The sequence below is a fragment of the Gossypium arboreum genome, unplaced genomic scaffold (genome assembly GCF_025698485.1).
Source record: "Gossypium arboreum isolate Shixiya-1 unplaced genomic scaffold, ASM2569848v2 Contig00440, whole genome shotgun sequence".
Lineage (NCBI taxonomy): Eukaryota > Viridiplantae > Streptophyta > Magnoliopsida > Malvales > Malvaceae > Gossypium > Gossypium arboreum.
Window position 1 is genome coordinate 1 of NW_026440554.1, and position 7,500 is coordinate 7,500.

General features: G+C 55.1%; 1 pseudogene; it reads right to left on the minus strand.

Moving 5' to 3' along the window:
* Nucleotides 1–2,745: 2,745 nt before the first annotated feature.
* LOC128289099 (5.8S ribosomal RNA) lies at nt 2,746–2,897 on the minus strand (annotated as a pseudogene).
* Nucleotides 2,898–7,500: the final 4,603 nt, after the last annotated feature.

Consider the following 7,500-nt stretch of genomic DNA (forward strand, 5'->3'; position numbering starts at 1 on the left):
TAAAGGATCGATAGGCCACGCTTTCACGGTTCGTAAATGCTGGAAATCGAGAATCAAGCGAGCTTTTACCTTTTGTTCCACGAGATTACATTCTCGTTGAGCTCATCTTAGGACACTGCGTTATCTTTTAACGAGATGTGCCTGCCAAACTCCCACGACAATGTCTTCCGCGGATCGGCGGCCGACAGCCGACTTGGGTCCAAAGAGGGCCGTGCCCGCCTCGGATTCCCGGAATAAGTAAAATAACGTTAAAAGTAGTGGTATTTCAATTTCGCCCGAGCTCCCTTATCCTACCCTCTCAGTCATTTCACAAAGTCGGACTAGAGTCAAGCTCAACAGGTCTTCTTTCCCTTTGATTACATAAGCCGTTCCCTTGGCTGTGGTTTGTTGGATAGTAAGCGAGGACGGTGGGAATCTCGTTAATCCATTCATGCGCGTCACTAATTAGATGACGGGGCATTTGGCTATAGAGTCATAGTTACTCCCGCGTTTACCGGCGCGGTTGAATTTCTTCACTTTGACATTGAGCGGGCGAAATCACATTGCGTGAGCATCCGAGAACCATCGCAATGCTTTGTTTTAATTAAGTCGGATTCCCCTTGTCCGTACCATTCTGAGTCGACTGTTCGTCGCCGGGAAGGCCCGAAGGCCGTTCGATCCGTCCAACCGGCGCCGCGGCGCCCGCTCTCGCCGCGAGCGGCTCGAGCGAGTACGCAGCAGCCGACGGGTTCGGGGCCCGGGACCCGTGCAGCCCTCAGGCCAATCCTTTTCGAGGTTACGGATCCATTTGCCGACTTCCCGCCTACATTGTTCCATTGACGAGTTGTTCACCTTGAACTGATGCGGTTATAGGTATGACGGCGCGCGGACGGCTTTCGGTCCTCCATTTTCAAGGGCCGCCAAGCTGCCGGACACCACGCGATGCGGTGCTCTTCCGGCCCGGACCCTACCTCCGGCTGAGCCGTTTCGAGTGGGCAGGCCGTTAAGAGAAAAGATAACTCTTCGAGGGCCCGTGGCGTCTCGGACTCCCTAACGTTGCCGTCGACGCCGCGTCCGGTTCGAAATTAACCCGATTCCTTTGAAGCTCGCGGCTGAGCAGCTATCGGACGAGCTTCCCCGTCTCTTGGATCGACTAACCCATGTGCAAGTGCCGTTCATGGAACCTTTCCCCTCTTGACCTTCAAAGTTCTCATTTGAATATTTGCTACTACCACCAGATCTGCACCGACGGCGCTCGCCGGGCTCCGCCGGGTTTCGGCGACACCGCGCCCTCCTACTCGCCGGGCTGGCTCTTGCCGACAGCCGGGTATAAGTCAGGCAAAGCGCCATCCATTTTCAGAGCTGATTGATTGGCGGTGAGGTTGTTACACACTCCTTAGCGGTTTCGACTTCCATGACCACCGTCTCTGTCTTAATCGACCAACACCCTTTGTGGGTTCTAGGTTAAGCCTTGATTGGCAATAACCCGGCTTCGGTTCATCCGCATGTGATTACGCTTACAAAAATGGCCCGCAGGCTCTCGATTAGTGGCGCGGCTCAGAAGCGCACCGTCCTACCTGTTAAAGTTTGAGAATAGGTCGAGGCGTTGCGCCCGATACCTCTAATCATTGGCTTTACCGATAGAACTCGCTAAGGGCTCCGGCTATCACGGGAAACTTGGAGGAACCAGCTACTGAGCAGTTCGATTAGTCTTTCGCCCTATACCCGTCGGACGAACGATTTGCATCGATATCGCTGCGGGCCTCCACAGTTTCCTGGCCGCCCTTCGAGCATAGTTCACCATCTTTCCGGGTCACAGCAGTAATGCTCTCCTCGAACCCTTCTCGGAAGATCAAGGTCGGTCGGCGGTGCCGTGAGGATCCCGCCAATCAGCTGCCGCCTTACGGGTTTCTAGCCCGTTGACTCGCTTATGTCGGACTCCTTGGTCCGTGTTTCAAGAGCGGGCCGAATAGAAACCCATGAGCCGCGCCGAACCTGCGCAGTGCCGAAGCACGCGAGACAGCGCGTCTTGAATCCCGATCGAGGCGACAACGTCTCCGAGGCGTATCAAAGGCGGGCAGGCCGCCGCCACATTCCCGCGTCGGTCCATGCCCCAGGCCGATCGGCGGACCGGCTCTCGCCGTTCCACATCCGGCCAGGGGCATCGCCGGCCCCATCCGCTTCCCTCCGACAATTTCAAGCACTCTTTGACTCTCTTTTCAAAGTCCTTTTCATCTTTCCCTCGCGGTACTTGTGCTTCTTCGGTCTCTCGCCGTGTTGTTTGGCGAGATTTACCGCGATTAAGGCTGCATTCCCAAACAACCCGGCTCGTAAGCGGCACCTCATGGTGCGGCGAAGTCCGCAGCAGGGCTCTCACCTCTCGGCGCCCTTTCCGGGGACTTGGGCGGTCATGCGGGCGCTTCTCCGGACTACAATTCGAGCGCCGGTGGCGCCGATTCTCAAAATTTGCTTTTCGGTTCGCTCGCCGTTACTAGGGAATCTGGTAAGTTTCTTTCCTCCGCTTATTGATATGCTTAAGCTTCGGTGGGTAATCCCGCGACACAGGGTCGCGATGCGATGCAAAAGGGTTTAAGGGTCTCGATCGTGACGCCGCGACTCGAACGAGGTTGCGCAGCATTACCACCGATCGTCGCGGCGATTATGTCGTCGAGGACTCAATTTAAATAACCGCTGTGAGCGCACGGGAGGCCAATTTCATATTGTCCAACCGGGTCGAGGATCAGGGTTAGATGGGGCGACGATGCGTGACACCAGGCGGACGTGCCCTCGGCCTAATAATGGCTTGGGGCGCAACTTGCGTTCAAAGACTCGATGGTTCACGGATTCGCAATTCACACAAGTATCGCATTTACTTCGTTCTTCATCGATGCGAGCCGAGATATCCGTTGCCGAGTCGTTCTATACTGCGACAAAGAACAACATCAGCTGAAAACGCGACACCGCGAGCGGTGCGGCGACAAGAAGATGTCCCTTTTCATTCGATTCCTTGGCGCGATTCGCGCGAGGTTTTGTTCGTTTTGCATCGAAGAAGGTGATCGACATCTCACCCGCAATGGGCAAAGGGATGACAAGACCAGCCGCTCCGACACGCGGGGGGTGGGGACGAGCAACGATGCCACACCACCTCCGATGTTGTATACAGCGCGTTCACGGTCGTTACGCTGGTTTCGACAATGATCCTTCGCGAGTTCACCTACGGAAACCTTGTTCGACTTCTCCTTCCTCTAAATGAGTTGATGGACTTCTCGGCGTCGTGACGGCGGAACCGCCCGTGCCGATCGAACACTTCACGGACCATTCAATCGGTAGGGCGGCCCAGGCGGTGTACAAGGCGGGGACGTAGTCAAGCAGTGATGACTCGCGCTTACTAAAATTCCTCGTTGAAGACCAACAATTGCAATGATCTATCCCCATCACGATGAAATTTCAAAAGATTGCCGGCTGTCGGCCAAGGCTATAGACTTCGTTGAATACATCGATTGCAGCGCGCGTGCGACCCGAGAACATCTAAGGGCATCCACGGACTGTTATTGCCTCAAACTTCCGTGGCCTAAAGGCCATAGTCCCTCTAAGAAGCTAACCACGAAGGATCACCTCCGTGTAGCTAGTTAGTGAGGTCTCGTTAGTTAACGGAATTAACGGACAAATCGCTCCACCAACTAAAACGGCCATGCACCACCACCCATAGAATCAGAAAAAGAGCTCTCGATGCATCAATCCTTACTATGCGGACACGGTAAGTTTCCCGTGTTGAGTCAAGATTAAGCATGAGCTCCTCTGATGGTGCCCTTCCGTCAATTCCTTTAAGTTTGACCTTGCGACCATACTCCGAACCCAAAGACTTTGATTTCTCATAAGGTGTAGGCGGAGTCCTAAAGCAACATCCGCCGATCCACAGTGGCATCGTTTATAGTTGAGACTAGGGTATCACGATCGTCTTGAGCCCCAACTTTCGTTCTTGATTAATGAAAACATCCTTAGCAAATGCTTTTGATTGTTCGTCTTTCATAAATCAAAATTTCACCTCGACTATAAATCTGAATGCCCCCATTGTCACGGTAATCATTACTCCGATCCGAAGGCCAACACAATAGGATCGAAATCCTGTGATGTTATCCCTAATGTGTATAAGCGTGAGCTGCTTTTGAACACTCTAATTTCTTCAAAATAGCAGCTTGGGAGGAACGGCCCGGCCAATTAAGGCGGGCGCGCTCATGGCCAGCAGTAGGGAGCGAGCAGACCAGTTAACTCACCGTGGAAGCCCGGATGACCGACCCACCCACTAAGTCAACTACAGAGCTTTTAAGCTGCAACAGCAAATATACGCTGTTGGGTTTGGAATTACCGCATTTGCTGGCACCGACTTGCCCTCAATGGATCCTCGTTAAAGGATTTAGATTGTACTCATTCCAATTACGGACTCATAGGGCCCAGTGTTATTATTTATTGTCACTACCTCCCGTGTCGGGATTGGGTAATTTGCGCTTTCTGCCTTCCTTGGATGTGGTAGCCGTTTCTCGGGCTCCCTCTCCGAATCGAACCTAATTCTCCGTCACCCGTCACCACCACAAAATGGTACTATCCTACCGCCGAAAGTTGATGGGGCAGAAATTTGAATGATGCGTCGCCAGCACAAAGGCCGTGCGATGCGATCGTCGATTATCATGAATCATCGAACAGGGGCAAAGCCGCGTCGATACTTTATCTAATAAATGCATCCCTTCCGGAAGTCGGGGTTTGTTGCACGTATTGGCTCTAGGGTACTACGGTTATCAGGTAGCAAATACCATCAAACAAACTATAACTGATTTAATGAGCCATTCGCGGTTTCACGGTCTGAATTTGTTCATGCTTACATGCATGGCTTAATCTTTGAGACAAACATATGACTACTGGCGAGGATCAACCAGGTAGCATTCCTCCGCGGCGACGACCTTTGCGGCTCTCAACATGCCGCGTGAGCAACAGAAGAGGCATAACGGAGCACGAGCATCGTCCGTGTCAAGAGACAAAATGCGCCAGGCATCGAGAGACAGGGGCTAAGCCCTACTCTCAAAATATTTTCCGCATCAAAACACGAAGCGAGCGCCGATACACCGGCGAGGCCACACCGATTTAAGGGGCACACTCGGGACACAGAGCCGCGATTGTAGTCCACCACGCACCCAAAGGGCGCGAGATGGAGAAGGGACGGCAACACATCAATAATTCCATCGGCTTATGCGCGAACCTGCAGGATCCCGGTCGCATCCCTAGGTTCCATTGAACAAGGGGAGTTAATGAAAGAGGGTAGCTCGGCAGTTCGATCACGGGTAGCATGGACTGCCAATACAGCAAAACACCACTCGCATGCCCATGCGTACTAGTGGTAGCACCCGCTGCCAATAACCCACAACCAATGTATTGGTAGGGGCGGAAGAACAATAAACGGGCACACCACAAGCAGCAGCACGAGAACTACGAGGACAAAATCCGTGGGACTTAGTCGAACCAAGACCAAGCCTACAAACTCAACTTACGCCCCCGGTGAGCCGTTGCCGTCAAAGGGACTTGTCTGGGGTCACGGGCAGCTTCGAATGCAGGCAAGGCCTTGGCAAGGCCAAAGGCGCCGATGGGTCGCCGACTTGGAAGGCACAAGGCGTCCTTAACATGACGGGGAGAATGGGCAAAAGCTCAGGCCCATAGCAATGCCAAAGCCACCCAAAGAGATCTTTGCCCGATTGGGAACCTGGTCTTGGAGTCGTTGGCTACATTTCTATGGGCACGGCTTTCCGGCCGAAAATCATCACCCGGCCACTAGCGCCGGCGATTGACCCACCCCGTTGGTGATCATTGCGGGACTATCCGACCCCGTGGGGCTGGGACCCCCACCTCGGGTTCGAGGGGCCACGTCGGGGCGGCGGATCTTAAAAGAGCTAAAAAACCCGTCAATCTGCTGCGGGCAACATTCGTATATGGAAAACGGGGACACTTTTCTTTAGCCCCCATCCGAGCCACCAGGGTGCCCTGCTGCTCGGGCACCCACACCAACGTCATAGGTTGCCGATGGTGTCGGGCCCCACATCAAGCACCAAGGTGCCAATCTTTGCTCGAGGCTCCCGCCATCAAAGGCACCAAGGTGCCGGTGGTGCCAGGCTCCCGCACGACCAAGGGCCGAGGTTGCCGATGGTGTTCGAGGCTCCCGCCATCCAAGCACCAAAGGTGCCGATGGTGCCAGGTTCTCGCACGATCAAGGCCTGGGTTGCCGATGGTGCCGAGGTTCTCCGCACGATCAAGGCCTGGGTTCCCGGTGGTGCCCGGGGCTCCCCGACCGGGGGCCTGGGTTGCCGATGGTGCCGGGCTCCCCCATCAAGGGCCTGGGTGCCGATGGTGGCGGGGCTCCCCCGACCAAGGGCCTGGGTGCCGATGGTCCCAGGCTCTCCCCGACCAAGGGCCTAGGTTGCCGATGGTGCCGGGGCCCCCACCAGGGGCCTGGTGCCGATGGTGCCCGAGGCTCTCGCATGACGGGGCTAGGTTGGGTGGCGAGCTCTCACCGATAAGCGCCTGGTTGCGATGGTGGCGAGGCTCCCGCGCGACCGGGGCCTGGGTTAGATGGTGCTGGCTACCGCCGACAAGGGCCCTGAGTTAGATGGTGCGAGGCTCCTTACGACAAGGTCCTGGGTTGGGAGTGGCGTCAAAGGCTCAGCACGTCAAGCGACAATGTCGATGCTCCCACACCGGCGTCCTAGGTTACCAAGTGCGATGCTCCGTGACCAAGGGCCCAAGTCTTGGAAGTCTTGTTCAAAAAGGGAGGGGCGGGATGATTCAAAGGAGGACACAGGGGAGGGCCAGGGATGACAACCGTTTTCGATATTCGGGATGGCTCGGCGAACCTTGCCATGGATGGATGGAGAACCGCGTAAAGACCTAACCGGTGATGAGAACCACCGATGTCTGGCAGGCATGAAAATGGGCGTGGGCGTTGCCTGGACAGCCCCATTAGCCTCAATATCACCTCCCCTAAAGAGCTAAAACTTGGTCAATGTGCTGCAGGCGACATTCGTAATAATACGAAGCAGGGGACACTTTATGGTGGTGGCACGCTTACGCACCACTGCGGGGCCCAAAATTAGCTTTGGTGCTCGACCCTCCCGCACATCCGATGCCAAAGGTGCCGATCTTGCCGATGCTCCGGACACATCAAAGGCGGTGGTGCCGATGGCCCTTACCCCTGGATGGCACCGCAGCTGTGAAGTAGTGTCTGTGAGGCTACCATGAGGCCCAAGGTCTTGGGGGCTCTACGTTGCAAAAGGGAGGGGCGGGGACGATTCATTCATTGTTGGGTGGACGGACCTGCAGGTATCCGAATCCTACCTTTGGGCCGATTCATTCATTATTGGGTACCGAACATATAGCGGTATCAAATTCTACCTTTTGGGATTGGGGGAGGGACTCGTTCTGTGGTTTGTGTATCCGGGATGGCTCGGCGGATCGCCAGCCGGGATGGATCGTCGAACACCA